This window comes from Dendrobates tinctorius, unplaced genomic scaffold (genome assembly GCF_039654945.1).
Source record: "Dendrobates tinctorius isolate UK_male_01 unplaced genomic scaffold, ASM3965494v1 ptg000022l, whole genome shotgun sequence".
Lineage (NCBI taxonomy): Eukaryota > Metazoa > Chordata > Amphibia > Anura > Dendrobatidae > Dendrobates > Dendrobates tinctorius.
In genome coordinates this window covers 40,931,593-40,952,324 of record NW_027361690.1, presented here as the reverse complement: position 1 = coordinate 40,952,324, position 20,732 = coordinate 40,931,593, and the positions used below count along the sequence as shown (strand labels likewise).

General features: G+C 43.2%; 1 protein-coding gene across 2 annotated transcripts in view; it reads right to left on the bottom strand.

The window, feature by feature from the left end:
- FES (FES proto-oncogene, tyrosine kinase) overlaps positions 1-19,394 on the bottom strand; it is a 222,580-nt gene extending 203,186 nt beyond the window's left edge. Inside the window, exon 1 of one of the 2 annotated variants that reach the window (XM_073568625.1) lies at positions 18,905-19,394. The gene's annotated coding sequence lies outside the window, so the exon portion shown is untranslated. The remainder of the gene's footprint in view (positions 1-18,904) is intronic. The other variant, XM_073568626.1, reaches the window with a different exon arrangement.
- Between the last annotated feature and the right edge of the window lie 1,338 nt (positions 19,395-20,732).

Genomic DNA, 20,732 nt, shown 5'->3' with positions numbered 1-20,732 from the left:
GGCTCATGTGGTACATGGGGAGGCTGTGATGGGCTCATGCTGTACATGGGGAGGCTGTGTAGGGATCATGCTGTACATGGGGAGGCTGTTTAGGGATTATGCCTTACATGGGGAGGCTGTGTGGGGCTCATGCCATATATAGGGAGGCTGTGTGGGGCTCATGCCGTATATAGGGAGGCTGTGTGAGGCTCATGCAGCATATAAGAGGCTGTGGGGTGTAACCTACTTAATTATGCTCAATATTAAGTGATACAGTTAATATTAATAAATTAATATTGAGTAGAATTAATTTCAAGCTATTAGTTTGGCCTCCACAACAGTCATGGTCTTTCATGTGGCCCCTTGGGAAAATTAATTGCCCACCCCTGATATAGAGTCATTACAAACAGAGTGATCTATTTCAAGTGTTTATTTCTGCTAATGTTGATGATTATGGCTTACAGCCAATGAAAACCCAAAAGTCATTATCTCAGTAAATTAGAATAATTTACGTTTAAAAAGGTCCCTTAGTCTGTTTCAGAAGGCTCCACAATCATGGGGAAGACTGCTGACTTGACAGATGTCCAGAAGGCAGTCATTGACACACTCCACAAGGAGGGTAAGCCACAAAAGGTCATTGCTAAAGAAACTGGCTGTTCACAGAGTGCTGTATCCAAACATTATAATGGAAAGTTGAGTGGAATTAAAAAGTGTGGGAGAAAAAGGTGCACAAGAAACCGGGATAGCCGCAGCCATGAAAACATCATTAAGAAAAAGCCATTCAAAAATTTGGGGGAGATTAACAAGGAGTGGACTGCTGCTGGATTCATTGCTTCAAGAGCCACCACACACAGACGTATCTAGGACAAGTGTCGCATTCCTTGTGTCAAGCCACTCATGAGTAATAGACAACGCCAGAAGCGTCTTACCTGGGCCAAGGAGAAAAAGAACTGGACTGTTGCTCAGTGGTCAAAGGTGTTGCTTTTAGATTAAAGTAAATTTTGCATTTCTTTTGGAAATCAAGGGCTCAGAGTCTGGAGGAAGAGTGGAGAGGCACACAATCCAAGCTGCTTGAGGTCTAGTGTGAAGTTTCCACAATCAGTGATGGTTTGGGGAGCCATGTCATCTGCTGGTGTAGGTACACTGTGTTTTATCAAGACCAAAGTCAGCACCACCATCTACCAGGAAATTTTAGAGCATGTCATGCTTCTCTCTGCCAACAAGCTTTTTGGAGAAGGAAATTTCATTCTCCAGTAGGACTTGGCACCTGTCCACACTGCCAAAAGTACCAATATCTGGTTTAAAAACAACAGTATCAATGTGCTTGATTGGCCAGCAAACTCACCTGACCTTAACGCCATAGAGAATCTATGGGGTATTGTCAAGAGGAAGAGGAGAGGCACCAGACCCAACAATGCAGACGAGTTGAAGGCTGCTATCAAAGCAACCTGGGCTTCCATAACACCTCAGCAGTGCCAAAGGCTGATCGCCGCCATGCCACGCCGCATTGATGCAGTAATTAATGCAAAAGGAGCGCTGCCTAAGTATTGAGTGCTTTTACTGAGATATATTTCAGTAGGCCAACACTTTGGATTTAATTAATCATTTTTCAAGCTGGTGTTATAAAGTATTCTAATTTAGTGAGATAATGACTTTTGGGTTTTCATTGGCTGTAAGCCATAATCATCAACATTAACAGAAATAAACACTTGAAATAGATCACTCTGTTTGTAATGACTATATAATATATGAGTTTCACTTTTTGTATTGAAGAACTGAAATAAATTAACTTTTTGATATTTTAGTTTTGTGAGAAGCACCTGTACATGCTTGTAAATAGTAATAATAATAATGTTATTTATGTAGCACCAACAAATTCCGTAGCACTTTACAATTAAGCGGTGACATATACAGACAATAAACTCAATACAAGGTAAGACCGTTTAAATAGTTACATTAGGAGCGATGGCCCTGCGCGCAAGTTTACAATCAAACAGTACTATAATTGTATTATTATCATTAATGGCACCATGTTTCTTCAAGCTTCCCATCCACAGGTCTCTGCACGCCCTGTAATTCTTTTCATTTCAATAAACCACTTTAAGCAGCAATGTTTCCCAAACTATGTTAGTTATGTTGGGAATTAAATTAGTTGCTGCAGGGCAAATGTTTGAACTGAGGAAACAGAAAAAGCAATTTATTGGCACATAACGGTTTTCTGCATGCCTTACAAGAGGAGAGGGTTAACAGCAGAAAACTTGAAATATGTTTAGACTCTGATAAAGAAAAATGAAAAAGATTAATAATTCATAATGGATATAAATGTATAGATTAATGGAGATTAGTGATAGATTTCAGTCTATTTGTATGGTCTGGTGAGAGTTACAATGTAAGGATTCAACTTTATATATAATACATTCAACTACTTAAAGGAAATCTGTCAGCAGGTTTTTACTACTTCATCTGAGAGCAGCATAATGTAGGCAAAGAGACCCTGCATACAACTAAGTGATGTATCACTTAGTTTACTGGGTGCAACAGTGCTGACACAATCAGAGCTGAGAGAGCTAACCACGCCCACACCACAGCTGCCCCCACCCACACCTGACTCTGTATGTACATAGTCTGTAGACAGTGAGCTGCTTATCATGGGAAGGGTCAGAGTCGGAGTAGCATGCACGGCGCTGCTGTAGTCCGGACAATGCCTGTACCTTGTGGTTATTGGTATTAAAATGAGGAAAAAATAGAATCTGATACTCTATTAATTGTGACATATAAATTCAATTTTTTCCAATTGGAAACTGATTTTCAGCGATTTAACCGTAATCTGATTAAAAGCGCTATTCTCACAAGAATGCAGAATAATAGACCCTTCACTTCCCGTGACACCTATCAATCTTCAGAGTTTGTGACTTATACACAGTAGCTCTTTTATGCCGCCAAAGAATCACACCCGATAGAGATGTTCATAACTCTGATGGATAAAGAAATGGCAGAATTAAGGCAGAGCGTAGACAGAAGTCACCCATATTATCCCTCCAATCTTAATGATACAGACAACATTTCAGACCTTTATATATGAAAAGGATTTAGTCATCAAACCAGCAGATAATCGTGGAGCAATGGCAGTGATGGGCAAAACGAAGCATATATGGGAATTTTTTTTTTTAGAATTATCTAATACAGAGGTTTATTGTAGGTTGCCTCCAAATTTATAGAGGATAAGATCAAAAGGGTAATCGATCACTACTTTACACTACAAAACATTGATAAGAAAACATCAGAGTTTTTGCAAAAAAAGAATCAAATCATCCTCGTTTTTAACGTTTTACCCAAAATTCATAAACGACTCAATAAACTTGCAGGAAGACCTATAGTCGCTTCAATGAATTCATTATTATCAGCACTGGCCATACTGGCCACTTATTAAACAGGTTACTTCCTTTCTCCTTACACAGGGTCTTTTCTTACTTGCATAAAAAATCTTGCCAAATTACCGGATGAAGAAATCTTTGTAACTTGGGACATATCTAGCCTCTACACCTAGATATCACATGACAAAGGTACAGTTGTGCTCAAAAGTTTACATAGCCGGGCCGAATTTTTGCTTTCTTCGCCTTTATTCAGAGAATATGAATGATAACACCAAAACTTTATCTCCACTCATGGTTAGTGGTTGGGTGAAGCCATTTATTGTCAAACTACTGTATTTTCTCTTTTTAAACCATAACAACAACCCAAAACATCCAAATGACCCTAATCAAAAGTTCTCATGCCCCATTTCTTAATACCATGTATTGCCCCTTCTAACATCAATGACAGCTTGAAGTCTTTTGTGGTGTTGTGGATGAGGTTCTTTATTTTCTCAGATGGTAAAGCTGCCCACTCTTCTTGGCAAAAAGCCTCCGGTTCCTGTAAATTCCTGGGTTATTTAGCATGAATTGCAAGCTTGAGATCTCCCCAAAGTGGCTCGATGATATTGAGGTCAGGAGACTGAGATGGCCACTCTAGAACCTTCACTTTGTTCTGCTTTAGTCAATGACAGGTCAACTTGGCCTTGTGTTTTGGATTGTCGTCATGTTGGAACGTCCAGGTATGTCCCATGCGCAGCTTCCAGGCTGATGATTGCAAATTTGCCTCCAGTATTTTCTTATAACATGATGCATTCATCTTTCCTTCAACTTTGACCAACTTTCCTGTGCCTTTGTAGCTCATACATCCCCAAAACTTGTCGACCTCTCTCCAAATGTAATGTTTATGGTTGTGGCCAAAAAGTTAAATTTTGGTCTCATCACTCCAAATTACCTTGTTCCAGAAGTTTTGAGGCTCGTCTCTGTGCTGTTTTGCGTACTGTAGGCAAGACACTTTATGGCATTTGCGCATTAATGGCTTTCTTCTGGTGACTCGACCATGAAGCCCATTTTTCTTCAAATGCCTCCTTATTGTGCATCTTGAAACAGCCACACTGCTAGTTTTTAGAGTGTCCAGCATTTCAGCTGATGTTATGTGAGTTTTTCTTTGCCTCACAAACAATTTTCCTGGCAGCTGTGGACAAAATTTTTGCTGATCTACCTGACCGTGGATTTGTTTTTACAGACCCCTGACTTTCCATTTGCTAATCACAGTTTGAACGCTGCTGACTGGCACTATCAATTCCTTGGATATCTTTTTGTATCCCTTTCCTGCTTTATACAGTTCAACTACCTTTTCCTGTAGATCTGTTGACAATTTTTTTTTGCTTTCCACATGACTCACAATCCAGAAATGTCAGTGGCTGGATGAAAGATGCAAGAGTCTGTCTGGATCCCAGAAATTCATTCAGCTTTTATGCACACACACTGATTACAAGCAAACAGATCACAGGTGAGGATGTTACCTTCAGTAGCTATTCAAACCGATGTGTGTCAATTTCTGTGCATCTTATCAGGCCAAAATCACCAGGGTATGTGAACTTTTGATCAGGGTCATTTGAATGTTTTGGGTTGTCATTATGATTTAAAAAGAGAAAACACAGTAGCTTAACAATAAATGACCTCACACAACCACTAACCATTAGTGCAGAAAAAGTTTTGTTGTTATCATTCATATTTTCTGAGAAAAGGCCAAGAAAGCAAAAATTCTGCCGGGGTATGTAATCTTTTGAGCACAACTGTATACAAATGTTTCTAACAAAATTAGAATATCAAAAATTTAATTTATTTCAGTTCTTCAAAACAAAGTGAAACTCATGTTTATTTCTGTTAATGTTGGTGATTATGGCTTACAGCCAATGAAAACCCAAAAGTCATTATCTCAGTAAATTAGAATAATTAACAAGAACACCTGCAAAGGCCTCCTACACATTTAAAAAGGCCCCTTAGTCTGTTTCAGTAGGCTCCACAATCATGGTGAAGACTGCTGACTTGACTGATGTCCAGAAGGCAGTCATTGCCACATTCCACAAGGAGGGTAAGCCACAAAAGGTCATTGCTAAAGAAGCTGGCCTCCAAATCTAAGAATATGCTGATTTGGGCATTTAATTTATGCCTGTTTTTTTGCTTCATATTCTGATAATCTCATATTTTTGCTTCTAACAGACCATGATATAAACTTTGAACAATATACTGATTAACTCCCCGAGATGGATTTACGCCGTGGGACTTGACTGTACGGCGGACAGGTATAGGATATTATTGGTTTATTATTCTTTTATTTTTTACAGGAGAACAATGGCTTCCATATGGGATTAGGAGTATAATAAAGATTTTAAAACTGTGTAGTGTATTCTTTCATTAAAATACTTTCTTCTTATTGTGTGTGTGTTTATTTAACCTTTGAATAACTCTAGGATTAGTAATGGATAGGTGTCTTATTGACACCTCTCCAATACTAAGCCGGGCTTATTGTCACCTTACAATAGCAAGGTGACATTAACCCCTTATTCACCCCACTTGCCACCACTACAGGGCAAGTGGGAAGAACCCGACAAAGCTCCAGAATAGGCGCATCTAATAGATGAGCCTTTTCTGGGCAGCTGCGGGCTGCTGTTTTTAGGCTGGGGGGGCAAGATCAATGGACCCTTACCAGCCTGAGAATAGCAGCCCCCAGCTGTGAGTTTTGCCGGGTTGGTTTACAAACAGAGGGGGACCCCACTTCGAGTTTTCATTCATTCATTCTCTCCTGCTCAAGCTGTTGCCTTGACAGCAGGAGAGAAGAATGACAGCCATGTTCAGGATCAGCGGCTTACAGTAGCGCTTATTCCCCGGCGCCCGGCTGTGAATACGGAGGACAGTGTGAACTGTTCTCCATGTGCACATGTGAGCGTTTTGCAGGCCACGCGCTCCCACAAACAGACATGTCTCCGTGTTTTGCACACGGGGACACAGGGTCCGTGAAAACCTGCTGACATGTGCATAGACCCATTCATTTGAATGGGTCTACGTGTGTCAGTGTCTCTGGTACGTGAGAAAACTGTCACTACATGTACCGGAGCCACTGACGTGTGAAACCAGCCTTACCAGAAGTCACAGGTAACAGTCACAAACTCTCAAACTAAAGCCCCCGTTACACACTGCGATATCGCTAGCAGTATCGCTGTAAAGTCACAGATTTTGTGACGTAGCAGCGATATTGCTAGCGATATCGCTGCATGTGATACTTACCTCCGACCGGCTCCCCCGCTGGTTATCGCTTATCGCGCGAGAAGCTCTGGGACCATTCCTCGTCGGCCACTTCCTGCGACGCGTGGATCCGGGCGGGAGGACGCAGGATTGCCGCGTCTGACAGGTAAGTAGCGATCCCCGTCCCCAGCGATGTCGCTGGTGAGATCTGCCTGTGTGGCAGCTCACTAGCGACCACCTAGCGATGCACCAGCGATCCTGACCGTGTCATATCGCTGGTCGGGATCGCTGGTACATCGCTAGGTGTAACGGTACCCTAAGTCTATAATAGCCAGAATGAGGCTCCGATAGACTTACATTGTGACACTGGAGCGATCTGGCAGGTCACAACTTCTGGAATTTTTTTGCTTAATAGACAATGACTGATGAAACAGTGATTTTAATGATGTCATAGGTAGGTGAAGCTTTGAAAAAAAAAAATTCTGCTTACAGGAAAATCAGTGATGAAATACTGTTTGATAAAAGTGACCACACACTGATGAATCCAGATCCAAAAGACTGATGAAAATCAGACTTTTATTTGCATATGAAAAAAATCACTCACTGAGGCCTAACATAAATTATAAAAGGATACTAAAACTATAAAAACAGGTTTTGACATTCTATGCTACCAGTACACCATAATAACCTGTCAGCAGCAGTGACAAAGGTAAAGTAAGGTGCATAAGGCAATCGTACCAGGAAAAACAAACATTTTTATATTGTGAGTGTGAGAGAGGGTGGGGGTGTTTTTCAGGACTGAACAACTATATTTGAGGCAAAAATTTGAGAATAGAGTCATTGATACATTTTATATACTGTATTTGTTTTATAAATACATATAGACATTATACATTCCTGTTTCAAAGACCTGATACTTCTGGAACTATGTCATTTTAATGACGAAGCATCTTTCTTTTCACCAGAGCTGTTCAAAAGAAGCTGAGCTGTGATTGGTTGCTATGACCAACAGTTTTCCCACTTGACAACACATCAGCAGACACTGACATGGTGAGAGAAATCTAGCATCCCTGGGAATATAAGCTCCCAGCCATTGTCTGCCCCCCTGAAAGGAGCAGAGAGCACATGGCAGAAATGAATCCCCCCTCCCGTGCCCATATACCTATCACACATCCTCCATCCCGTAGGCACATCTTCCCTCTTAAAGGGATCATTGGTATGGAAGTCAAAAGAAATCCATCCAGCACTTTGGTTTTGACCCCAGGCCTCTCTTAAAGGGATCCCCGGTATGGAAGTTAGGACAGTTCCGCTCAGCTCTGTGGTTCTAACCCCAGGGTCTCTTAAAGGGCTCATTGGTATGGAATTTAGGGCAAATCCACTCTGCGCTTTGGTACTGACCGCAGGCCCTTCTTAAAGGGATCTCCGGTATGGAAGTCAGGGCAAATCCATCCAGCACTTTAATTCTGACCCCAGGCCTCTCATAAAGGGATCTCCTGTATGGAAGTCAGGGCATCTGCCTTCAAATGCTCTGGTACTGACCCCAGGCTCTCTTAAAGGGATCTCCTGTATGGAAGTTAGGGCAAATCCCTCGGTGCTCTGATTCTGACTCCAGGGTTCTATTAAAGGGATCATTGGTATGCATGTCAGGCAAATCCACTCAGCGCTCTGGTTCTGATCCCCGGCTCTCTTAAAGGGATCCCCGGTATGGCAGTTAGGGCAAATCCACTCAGCGCTCTGGTTCTGATCCCAGGCTCTCTTAAAGGGATCCCGGTATGGAAGTTAGGGCAAATCCATTCAGCACTCTTGTTCTGACCCAAGTCCACTCTTAAAGGGATCCTCGGTACGGAAGTGAGGGAAAATCCACTCTGCGTTTTGGTACTGACCACAGGCCTCTCTTAAAGCGATCTCCGGTATGGAAGTTAGGGTAAATCCCTCAGCGCTCTGATTCTCACCCCAGGCTTCTATTAAAGGGATCATTGGTATGGAAGTCAGGGCAATTCCACTCAGCGCTCTGGTTCTGATGCCAGGCCTCTTTTAAAGGGATCCCCAGTATGGAAGATAGGACCGTTCCACTCAGCGCTTTGGTTGTGACTCCAGGCTGACTGGATGATGTGGGATATTAGGGGTAGTAGTCCGGTGGCTTTGACGAGACGATGTTGGATATTATGGGTAGTAGTCCGGAGGCTCTGGCTGACGGGATGATGTGGGATATTATAGTGAATGTGGCTATGCGGAGTGGGCGGGGCTCTACACTCAACTATATATATATATATATATATATATATATATATATATATATAATCATTATAATTTGTTATAACTAACCGTAGTTAGTTACTATGCCCGGGCAGCGCCGGGTTCTTCAGCTAGTTATTTATAAATCAGAAAAAAAAAAGTAAAATGTAGTACAACATAAAATATATAAAAATTAGCTATTTCCATAATCATAGCGACCCACAGAATACAGTTAACATGTAATCTTTACAGAAGATAAATAAAAAAAACCTGAATATGGTAAAAAAAAGCGGGTTTTTTTGCCTTAACGCCCCACAGAGACTTTTACCTCACCATTTAGTATATTATACAGTAACAAAAAATTGTGCCATTATAAACAACGACTTTTCCCACGAAAAATAAGCCACCATACAGCTATGTCGGTGCAAAATATGGCTTTTGGAAGACGGGAATGAAAAACAAAATCGAAAAATAAAACAAAAAATGTCTGGAGTGGGAACATGAACAAAATTATTGCTACATCTTTGGTGTACTCTAAGGGTATATTTCCACGGGCAGAAACATGTCTGCTCCGTCCAAAGCGCTGCCGGTTTTGGAACGCAGGTGATTGTGCATTGAACCATGCAGAATCACCGCGTCCCTATACATTGTATGGGTGACTTTATCTTGCGGAGGAAGAGTGTCTTCGCAAGATAAATAGACATGTTGCAGTCTGGAAAGACGCGCCGCATGTCCGGTTAATGCAGGGAAGCCGAAGGCGTCTGTGCACGCATAGTGGAGATGGGATTTAATGAAATCCCTGCCACTATGCTGTAACATCTGGTCGCTGCGGATGTATGCAGCATCCAACCCGCAGCGTTTACTGACCGTGGAAACATACCCTTAATCAACGGGCGCAGAGACAGAATGATCAGCGCAGAGCATTAGCATAATATGAATATAAGTACCGTATATAAAAATATTATCAGGAGAGGAGTAAAAAGTGTGTATATTATCCCCCTAAAAACTATCGAACATTTATTTATGACTTATAAAAAACACCCAATTTCCCTGAGGGTATGTGCACACACTGCGGATTCTGCTGTGGATCCTATGTCCTATGGAAACAAAAAAACGCTGTGCACATGCTGCGGATTTTTCCGTGCGGATTTGCTGCGGGTTACAATACGCAGCATGTCAATTCTTTGTGCGGTTTCCGCTGCGGTTTCACACCTTATCATTAGGGTATGTGCACACGGAGTTTTTTGGTGGTTCGGATTTTGTAGTAAAATCCGCAGATAAATCCACAGGACTAAAGTCCTGCGGTTTATCTGCGGATTTGCCTGAGGTTTTGCCCTGCGGTTTCACACCTCATAATGGATGAGGTGTGAAACCGCAGCTTTTCTGCACAAAAGAATTGACATGCTGCGGATTGTAAACCGCGCGGAAAAATCCGTAGCATGTGCACAGCGGTTTCCAGTTTACCATTCAACGCACCTAAATCTGCTGCGGACCCACTGCGGATCCGTAGCAGAATCCGCACTGTGTGCACATACCCTTATGAGGTGTGAAACCGCAGGCTAATCCACAGATACAAAATCTGCACAACAGAAAAACTACGTGGGCACATAGCCTGACAGACTGGTACTGGATTCGAGGATTTGTTTAACCAGATCAACACATAACATGAATATAGACTAGTAAGATTCCAAATTCTGAGTTTAAAGAGAGATCATTGTTTAGGTCTCTCATCAATTATTTAAAGCAGTTTCAAAGAGTGACTCTCTGTGAGGATAAGACCCAAGACCACATGGCACAAGACCACATTAAAGGGGATCTGTCACCCCATTTTAGCCCTATCAGCTGCCGGCACCACCATCAGGGGCTTATCTACAGCATTCTGTAGTGCCGTAGGAAGGAAAGAAGAGACGGCATCGTATGAAGATGTGAGGCGCCGGACCGGACCGCGACACCCATTGGACCGGACCGCCCCCCCGGTGAGTATAATCTAACGTGTTTTTTTTTTATCTTTCAGGTTTCATCGGGGGCTTATCTGTAAACTGATTAACCCCTGAGATGGATTAAGCTGTGGGACTTGACTGAGCGCAGGACAGGTATGGATATTGTTGGTTTATTATTTTATACTTTTTTACAGGAGAACGATGGCGTCGATATGGAATTAGGAGTATAACAAAGCTTTAACCCCTTCACCCCCAAGGGTGGTTTGCACGTTCATGACCGGGCCAATTTTTACAATTCTGACCACTGTACCTTTATGAGGTCATAACTCTCGAACGCTTCCATGGATCCCGGTGATTCTGACATTGTTTTCTCGTGACATATTGTACTTCATGTTAGTGGTAAAATTTCATTCAAATAACTTGCGTTTATTTGTGAGAAAAACGGAAATTTGGCGAAAATTTTGAAAATTTCGCAATTTTCCAACTTTGAATTTTTATGCCCTTAAATCACAGAGATAAGGCACACAAAAAACTTGATAACTAACATTTCCCACATGTTTACTTTACATCAGCACAATTTTGGAACCAAAATTTTTTTTTGTTAGGAAGTTATAAGGGTTAAAAGTTGACCAGCGATTTCTCATTTTTACAACACCACTTTATTTTTAGGACCACATCACATTTGAAGCCACTTTGAGGGGTCTATATGATAGAAAATACACAAAAGTGACACCATTCTAAAAACTGCACCCCTTAAGGTGCTCAAAACCACATTCAAGAAGTTTATTAACCCTTTAGGTGCATCACAGGAATTTTTTTGAATATTTAAAAAAAAATGAACATCTAACTTTTTTTCATAAAAAAAATACTTCAGGTTCAATTTTTTTTTATTTTACCAAGGGTAACAGGAGAAATTGAACTGCAAAAGTTATTGTGCAATTTGTCCTGAGTACGCAGATACCTGATATGTGGGGGGGAACGACTGTTTCGGCGCATGGCAGAGCTCAGAATGGAAGGAGCGCCGTTTGACTTTTTCAATGCAAAATTGGCTGGAATTCAGATTGGACGCCATGTCACGTTTGGAGAGTCCCTGATGTACCTAAACAGTGGAAACCCCCTACAAGTGACCCCATTTTGGAAACTAGACCCCCCAAGGAACTTATCTAGATATGTGGTGAGAACTTTGAACCCACAAGGGCTTTACAGAAGTTTATAACATACAGCGGTACAATTAAAAAATCATATTTTTTCCACAAAAATGATCTTTTCACCCCAATTTTTATTTTCCCAAGGGTAACAGGACCCTAAAAGTTATTGTGCAATTTGTCCTGAGTACGCTGATACCCCACATGTGGGGGTAAACCACTATTTGGGCGCATGGCAGAGCTCGGAAGGGAAGCAGCGCCATTTGACGTTTTTGGCTGGAATTGAGATCGGACACCATGTCGCGTTTGGAAAACCCCTGATGTACCAAAACAGTGGAAACCCCCCACAAATGACACCATTTTGGAAACTAGACCCCCTAAGGAACTTATCTAGATGTGTGGTGAGAACTTTGAACCCCCATGGGCTTCACAGAAGTTTATAACATAAAGCCATACAATTAAAAAATCATATTTTTTCAACAAAAATGATCTTTTCACCCTCAATTCTTATTTTTCCAAGGGTAACAGGACCCTAAAAGTTATTGTGCAATTTGTCCTGAGTACGCTGATACCCCACATGTGGGGGTAAACCACTATTTGGGCGCATGGCAGAGCTCGGAAGGGAAGCAGCGCCATTTGACGTTTTTGGCTGGAATTGAGATCGGACACCATGTCGCGTTTGGAAAACCCCTGATGTACCAAAACAGTGGAAACCCCCCACAAATGACACCATTTTGGAAACTAGACACCCTAAGGAACTTATCTAGATGTGTGGTGAGAACTTTGAACCCCCATGGGCTTCACAGAAGTTTATAACATAAAGCCATACAATTAAAAAATCATATTTTTTCCACAAAAATGATCTTTTCACCCTCAATTCTTATTTTTCCAAGGGTAACAGGACCCTAAAAGTTATTGTGAAATTTGTCCTGAGTACGCTGATACCCCACATGTGGGGGTAAACCACTATTTGGGGGCATGGCAGAGCTCGGAAGGGAAGCAGCGCCATTTGACGTTTTTGGCTGGAATTGAGATCGGACACCATGTCGCGTTTGGAAAACTCCTGATGTACCAAAACAGTGGAACCCCCCACAAATGACACCATTTTGGAAACTAGACCCCCTAAGGAACTTATCTAGATGTGTGGTGAGCACTTTGACCCCCCCAGTGCTTCACAGAAGTTTACAACGCCCGGGCGTGAAAATAAAAAATTCGTATTTTTTCCACAAACATGATCTTTTAGTCACCATTTTTTTATTTTCCCAAGGGTACCAGGAGAAATTGGACCCCAAAAGTTGTTGTCCAATTTGTCCTGAGTATGCTGATACCCCATATGTGGGAGAAAACTACTGTATGGGCACACGTCAGGGCTCGGAAGGGAAGTAGTGACGTTTTGGAATGCAGACTTTGATGGAATGGTCTGCGGGTGTGATATTGCCTTTGGAGAGCCCCTAATGTACCTAAACAGTGGAAACCCCCCACAAATGACACCATTTTGTAAACTAGACCCCCCAAGGAACTTATCTAGATGTGTGGTGAGCACTTTGACCCCCCCAGTGCTTCACAGAAGTTTACAACGCCCGGGCGTGAAAATAAAAAATTCGTATTTTTTCCACAAACATGATCTTTTAGTCACCATTTTTTTTTATTTTCCCAAGGGTACCAGGAGAAATTGGACCCCAAAAGTTGTTTTCCAATTTGTCCTGAGTACGCTGCTACCCCATATGTGGGAGAAAACTACTGTATGGGCACACGTCAGGGCTCGGAAGGGAAGTAGTGACGTTTTGGAATGCAGACTTTGATGGAATGGTCTGCGGGTGTCATGTTGCCTTTGGAGAGCCCCTAATGTACCTAAACAGTGGAAACCCCCCACAAATGACACCATTTTGTAAACTAGACCCCCCAAGGAACTTATCTAGATGTGTGGTGAGCACTTTGACCCCCCCAGTGCTTCACAGAAGTTTACAACGCCCGGGCGTGAAAATAAAAAATTCGTATTTTTTCCACAAACATGATCTTTTAGTCACCATTTTTTTTATTTTCCCAAGGGTACCAGGAGAAATTGGACCCCAAAAGTTGTTGTCCAATTTGTCCTGAGTACGCTGACACCCCATATGTGGGAGAAAACTACTGTATGGACACACGTCGGGGCTCGGAAGGGAAGCAGTGACGTTTTGGAACGCAGACTTTGATGGAATGGTCTGCGGGTGTCATGTGCGTTTGGAGAGCCCCTGATGTACCTAAACTATTGAAACTCCCCACAAGTGACCCCATTTTGGACACTAGACCCCCCACGGAACTTATCTAGATGTGTGGTGAGCACTTTGAACCCCCAAGTGCTTCACAGAAGTTTATAACACTCGGACGTGAAAATAAAAAAATCATTTTTTTTCCACAAAAATGATATTTTTGCCCCCAATTTTTTATTTTCCTAAGGGTAACAGGAGAAATTGGACCCCAAAAATTGTTTTGCAATTTGTCCTGAGTAGGCTGATACCCTACATGAGGGGGTAAAACACTGTTTGGGCGCATAGCAGAGCTTGGAAGGGAAGGAGCACCATTTGACTTTTTCAACTCAGAATTGGCTGGAATTGAGATCAGACGCCATGTTGCATTTGGAGAGCCCCTGATGTGCCCAAACAGTGGAAACCCCCAATTCTAACTCCAACCCGAACCCCAACACGCCCCTAACCCTAGCCCTAGCCCTAACCCTAACCCTAGCCCTAACACTAACCCTAGCCCTAACCCTAACCCTAACCCTACCCCAACACACCCCTAGCCCTAACCCTAGCCCTAACCCTAATGGAAAAATGGAAATAAATACATTTTTTTTATTTTATTATTTTTCCCTAACTAAAGGGGTGATAACGGGGGGTTTGATTTACTATTTATGGCGGTTTTTATGTTTGGCGGCTGTCGCACGCTAAAAGATGCTTTTTATTGTAAAAATAGTTTTTGCATCACCACATATTGAGAGCTATAATTTTTCCGTATTTTGACCCACCGAGTCATGTGAGGTCTTATTTTTTGCGGGACGAGTTGACGTTTTTATTGGTACCATTTTCGGGCACGTGAAATTTTTTGATCGCTTTTTATTCCGATTTTTGGGACGCAGAATGAACAAAAACCAGCGTTTCATGAATTTCTTTTGGGGGGGGTGCGTTTACACCGTTCCGCGTGCGGTAAAATTGATAAAGCGGTTTTATTCTTCGGGTCAGTACGGTTACAGCGATACCTCATTTAGGTCGTTTTTTTATGTTTTTGTCGGTTTTATGCAATGAAAACTATTTTATATAAAAAATAATTATTTTTGCATCGCTTTATTCTGCGAGTTATAACTTTTTTATTTTTTTGCTGATGATGCTGTGTGGCGGCTTGTTTTTTGCGGGACAAGATGACGTTTTCAGCGGTACCATGGATATTTACATGCGTCTTTTTGATCTCGCGTTATTGCACTTTTTGTTTGGCGGTATGATAATAAATCATTATTTTTTGCTTCGTTTTTTATTTTTATTTTTTAAGGGGTTCGCTAAAGGGGTTAACTAATGGGACAGTTTTATAGGGCAGGTCGTTACGGACGCGGCGATACCTAATATGTGTACATTTATTGTTTTTTTTTTTTATTATTTTAAAAAAATGAATTTATTGGGGAATATTTTTTTTTTTTTTACTAATTTATTTGGCGATTTTTTTTAATTTATTTTTACACTTTTTTTTTAATTTTTTTTTACTTTATTACATAGTCCCAGGTGGGACATCACTGTCCTGTGACAGATCGCTGATCTGTCACATCACAGATCACTGTGACAGATCAGCAATCTGTCACAGGCAGTGCACAAGGCTTCCTCATGCCTGCGCTTTGCAGGCACTGAGGAAGCCAGCTTCCCCAGGCCCCCGAAGGCCCCCGTCGCCATCTTGGATTCGGGGGCCTGGAGGATAGGAGCCCCCCGCAGCAGCGCTGCACATTGCGCTGCCGTGGGGGGCTCAGGGAAGCACGGAGGGAGCCCCCTCCCTGCCGATGCTTCCCTTTAACTCCCGGTACACCGCGATCGCGTTTGATCGCGGTGTGCAAGGGGTTAATGTGTCGGGGGCGGTCCGTGACCGCCCCTGACACATTGTGCCGGGTGTCAGCTGTGATAATCAGCTGACACCCGGCCGCGATCAGCGGCGCTCACCACGTGGGCGCCGCTGATCGCGGTAGACGTACTATCCCGTCCCCGGTCATACGGGCCCGGGTACCGTGGACGGGATAGTACGTCTCATGTCAGGAAGGGGTTAAACACTGTGTGTAGTGTATTCTTTCATTAAAATACTTTGTTCTTATTGTGTGTGTTTATTTAACCCTTGAATAACTCTAGGATTAGTAATGGATAGGTGTCTTATTGACACCTCTCCATTGCTAATCCTGCCTTAATGTCACCTTACAATAGAAAGGTGACATTAACCCCTTAAAACCCCACTTGCCACCTCTACAGGGCAAGTGGGAAGAACCCGACAAAACTCCAGAATAGGCGCATATAATAGATGCGCCTTTTCTGAGCAGCTGCAGGCTGCTCTTTTTAGGCTGGGGGCCAAGATCAATGGACCCTTACCAGCCTGAAAATAGCAGCCCCCAGCTGTTAGTTTTGCCGAGTTGGTTCACAAACTGTGGGGGACCCCACATCAGGTTTTCATTCATTCTTCTCTCCTGCTCGCCGTTGCCGGCAGAGCAGGAGAGAAGAATGACAGCGGCGTTCAGCATGAGCCGCCGGGGAACAGCAGCTTAGAGTAGCCGCTTCTTCCCTGGCGACCGTCCGTGAACACGGAGGACAGTGTGAACTGTTTTCCGTGTGCCGTGTTCAGCACGCTTTGCGGACCGTGCGATCCCACAAACACTGACATGTCTCCGTGTTTTGCACACGGACCGTGTGTCTGTGAAAACACACTGACATTTGTAGAGAACCATTCATTTCAATGTGTCTACGTGTGTCAGTGTCTACGGTACGTGAGGAAACTGTCACTATATGTACTGGAGCCACTGACGTCTGAAACAGGCCCTAAGAAAAGTGTAACCCAAATGGTATTATATGTATATGTATCATAAAGAACAGAGCAGGTGGTCACCCACCCTGGGTCCAGCTCTCTGCCACTACTGCAGTGACATCATATCGACAGCTCACATCATCGATGCAGCCAATCACTGAGCTCAGCCGCTCTGCTCATGTAGATGACATAAGTTGCTGAGCTCAGTGATTAGCTGCAGTGGTGATGTGAGCTGTTGAGGTGCAGCGGAGAGCCGACTTGGTTCACACCATATTTTTTGGTATAAAGAATGAGATACAAAAGTTAATTTTTAAGCAGCAACTTGTGATTCTGTAACAGGTTGGAAAAAAAACAACATTTGACGTCTATTGAGAAAACTGATTTTTTTTTTTATAAAGTGGAAGTTGGATTATTGCTTTTTTACCTTTTAGACTTTGTACTCTATGTCTACATAAACCAGAAAGTGGTGTTATGAGTTTGGATCCCTGCTCTAGCTTTCCATTCCATAGGAACAGATGGGAGTAATACAATATATGTTTCTATATGGGTTTGTTTTAGGATTAAAAGGAACTTTCCAGTAATTTTGCCGGTGTACGGGGTTCAGTAGGAGATCTGTGCACCAATTTTGTCCCAACATGACTCTTAGGACCTGTTCACACTGAGTTTATGTAGTGCACTTAAGACTCAGCCGGGGTTTCCGAAACACAGGACAGGAATCATATGGAACCCCCGCTAGGAGCACAAGCGTGCAATGATGAAAAATGAAGTCCAACTGTAAGCTGTGATGTTTTCTGGTGATGTCCGTCCTACGTCCATCTAAAAAAAATGGACACCATCAAAAAACACTGACAATGCCCACTATGGCTCCATTGGTTTTCTATTTGAATCCTATCCTTCATGGATTCGGATGGAGCCCCGGGCAGAATTATAGATGCACCTCAAATTTGCAGTGAGAACAGGGCTTTATATCGAAAGTTTTATTTTTGTGTCCGCTGTTCTCTATGGCCAAGTTCGCACGATGAATATGTGATTTTTTTTTATGCTGCATATTTTCTGCAGCATTTCTTAATAATTAGCAAAATTAGATTCCGGTACTTCCTTTCTGCTACAACCTTCATTTTTTCATCTGCAGTTTTTGTCTCTTCTCTATATCGGGTTTTAAAAATAAAACAGACTTGCTTTGGAAACTTCCTGTTTGTGGTGTTACCTAGTTTTGGTAAAATGTTTTTGATAAAGTCAGGTACGGAGGTGTACTAAAAACATTTGCGTAGTTTTCGTCTGTGGATTTTTCGCACGTCATTCAAGTCTATGGGGAAGATCCAAGGGTAAAATACAGAATTACAGCAAGAGAAATTGACACGTTGCAGCTGTCAAACGCACCGCAGGTCACTTTCCATAGCGTCAAAAAGCCGCACGGGGGGCATGAGATTTACTTAATTTCAGAGACGTTGCTGGACCTGTAACACTGCGGTTTTTCAGCACAGAAATACCCAGCAGAAAAAAAAGCATCAAATTCTCATCATGGGAACTTAGCCTAAAACTGAGGCGTCTCCGGTCTCTGTATTAAGCCCCACACTAAGTTCTGCCCATGCCTTATGTCCTAAGTGATGGCTGTGGCGGACCAGGACCATCTGCCATAACCCGCAGTGGGCACTGGTCTTCGGTCTGTAGCCTGCCCTCCCAGTTGTAAAGCCGCACTGGAGTTGCCTGGCAGAGACCTCTGTGGTAGGCTGTGCCACTCCACACTATGGCACCTGTGCCCCATAAGCCTCTGGGCAGGCTGGCACTTTCCCTCCATAATGAGGGCAGGCAGAGCTGTATGGCTGGGGCACCGCACAGGTTTCTGCTCTGTTACACCTCCAGGAGGGCAGCACTGGGGGCAGGAGACAGCCTGGGTACTGGGTGACTGCTACTGCCCCCTAGCTGCGGGCGCCAGCTGTGTCATTCTGCCCCTTTACACTGCACATTATATGTCAGGACTTACCTGGGTTGTCTGCCCACAGCCTGGCACTATGCCCTGCGCCCGGTCCCAGCCATAGCTGTTGCGCTGGTTACAGTCCTTCAGAGCTGTACTCCTGTGTGGCGGCAGCTGTGGGGCGCCTGCTCGGCTCCGGGGCGCAGTTTCTCCCTCAGAGCTGCCTCCTCTGCTGCTGCTGACAGACTTACTGTGATGAGTGGCAATGTTACGGCAGCACTTCCCACACTGACACTGCCTGTAACTCTGCCTCCTCGTGTCTCATTAACCCCGTCAGTGCCAGGAGGACCTGCGGATAATGAGTGTCCTCTACCGGGACATAGTGAGCTCCAGCAAACCAGATGAAGGGGGAAAAGCAACAGAGCTCCAACACTATGGTATCAGGGAGCTGCATTGCTAGTAATGCCCCGGCATTAGTGAGGTTACTGGTGAGGGCTTGTCAGAGTCTTCTCTCCTGCAGCTGAGCGCACCTGCACTTACATTACAGATCTGGGGTTAATGGGTCTACTACAATAAGGTGCCATAAGACCACGGTATTCAGAATTTGGTGAGTTTTTTACCTCAGCATTTGTAAGCCAAAACCAGGAGTGGGTGATAAATACAGAAGTGGTGACGTGTTTCTATTGGACTTTTCCTCTGATTGTTCCTCTCCTGGTTTTGGCTTAGGCTACTTTCACACATCAGGTTTTTTCTGAAAGGCAGGATCCGGCTATTTGTTAAAAAAAGGGATCCGGTGAAAGCTGCTGCCGGATCCAGTTTTCTCTCATTGAATTGTATTAGTGCCGGATTGTGCTGCATGGCCTTCCATTTCTTCCGTTTTCACCGGATCTGACTAAATGTTTCATTCCGACTTCTGGAAAAAACGCACTAGTAACGTTTTTTTGTCTGCGGTGAAAAACCGGACAGCGCCGGATCCGGTGCTTCCGGGTTTTTGCTATAATGGATTCGGAAAAAGACCGATCCAGCCAACGGATTCGTTTTTTTAAGTCTGCGAATGCTCAGATCCAGATATAAACCTGCTAGACGGATCCGTCAGAAAAACGTTTCTTCAGCTCTCCAAAATTTACCCCGGATCCAGTTTAACAAATAGCCGGATCCTGCCTGTCGGAAAAAACCTGATGTGTGAAAGTAGCCATAACAAATACTGAGGTAAATACTGACCAAATACTGAACGTGTGCACGTGGCCCAAGTCCGTTCTGCACCTCTTATGTGCTACTGATGGGTTTTAATTCACTCAACTGAATTAATAAACATTGTCCATAAAAACATCCACCATATTATCTGTATAAAGCGCTGTAAGCATTACACTCGTACATACATACACATTTGACGCGTATTGCATCCGTTTTGTTTTTTTATATGTCCCCACAAAGTTTCAGACAAATTGTGCTTTTGAATAACATACCGTAATTGATTTTACTGATCCGTTAAACGAATGCACTAACGCTGATGTCAATTTTGACATCTTTTGTGCCCTAGCGCTAATGTATGCCCTAACGCATGGTAGCAGTTCGTTACCATGTGCTACCATGCGTTAGCCCAAACAGGTCTATGCACAGCGAACGCGTCGGTTCACTGTGCGCTAGACCCGACGCACCCAAAAACTCTGCAGACCACGTTCGAGGGTGCGTCATGAAGTAACGCATCACTAACGCATGACGATTTTGGCATGCGTTAGGATGCACTACTGTCATTGCGAGCAATAGGTGCGTTAATGCATCCGTTAGATAGCGTTAGTGCCGCTATGTAACGGATCCCATCAGCGCATTGCCCACAACGCAATGTGAACCCAGCCTTACCATGTTCACTAAATGCTAAAACTAACCTACCATTATG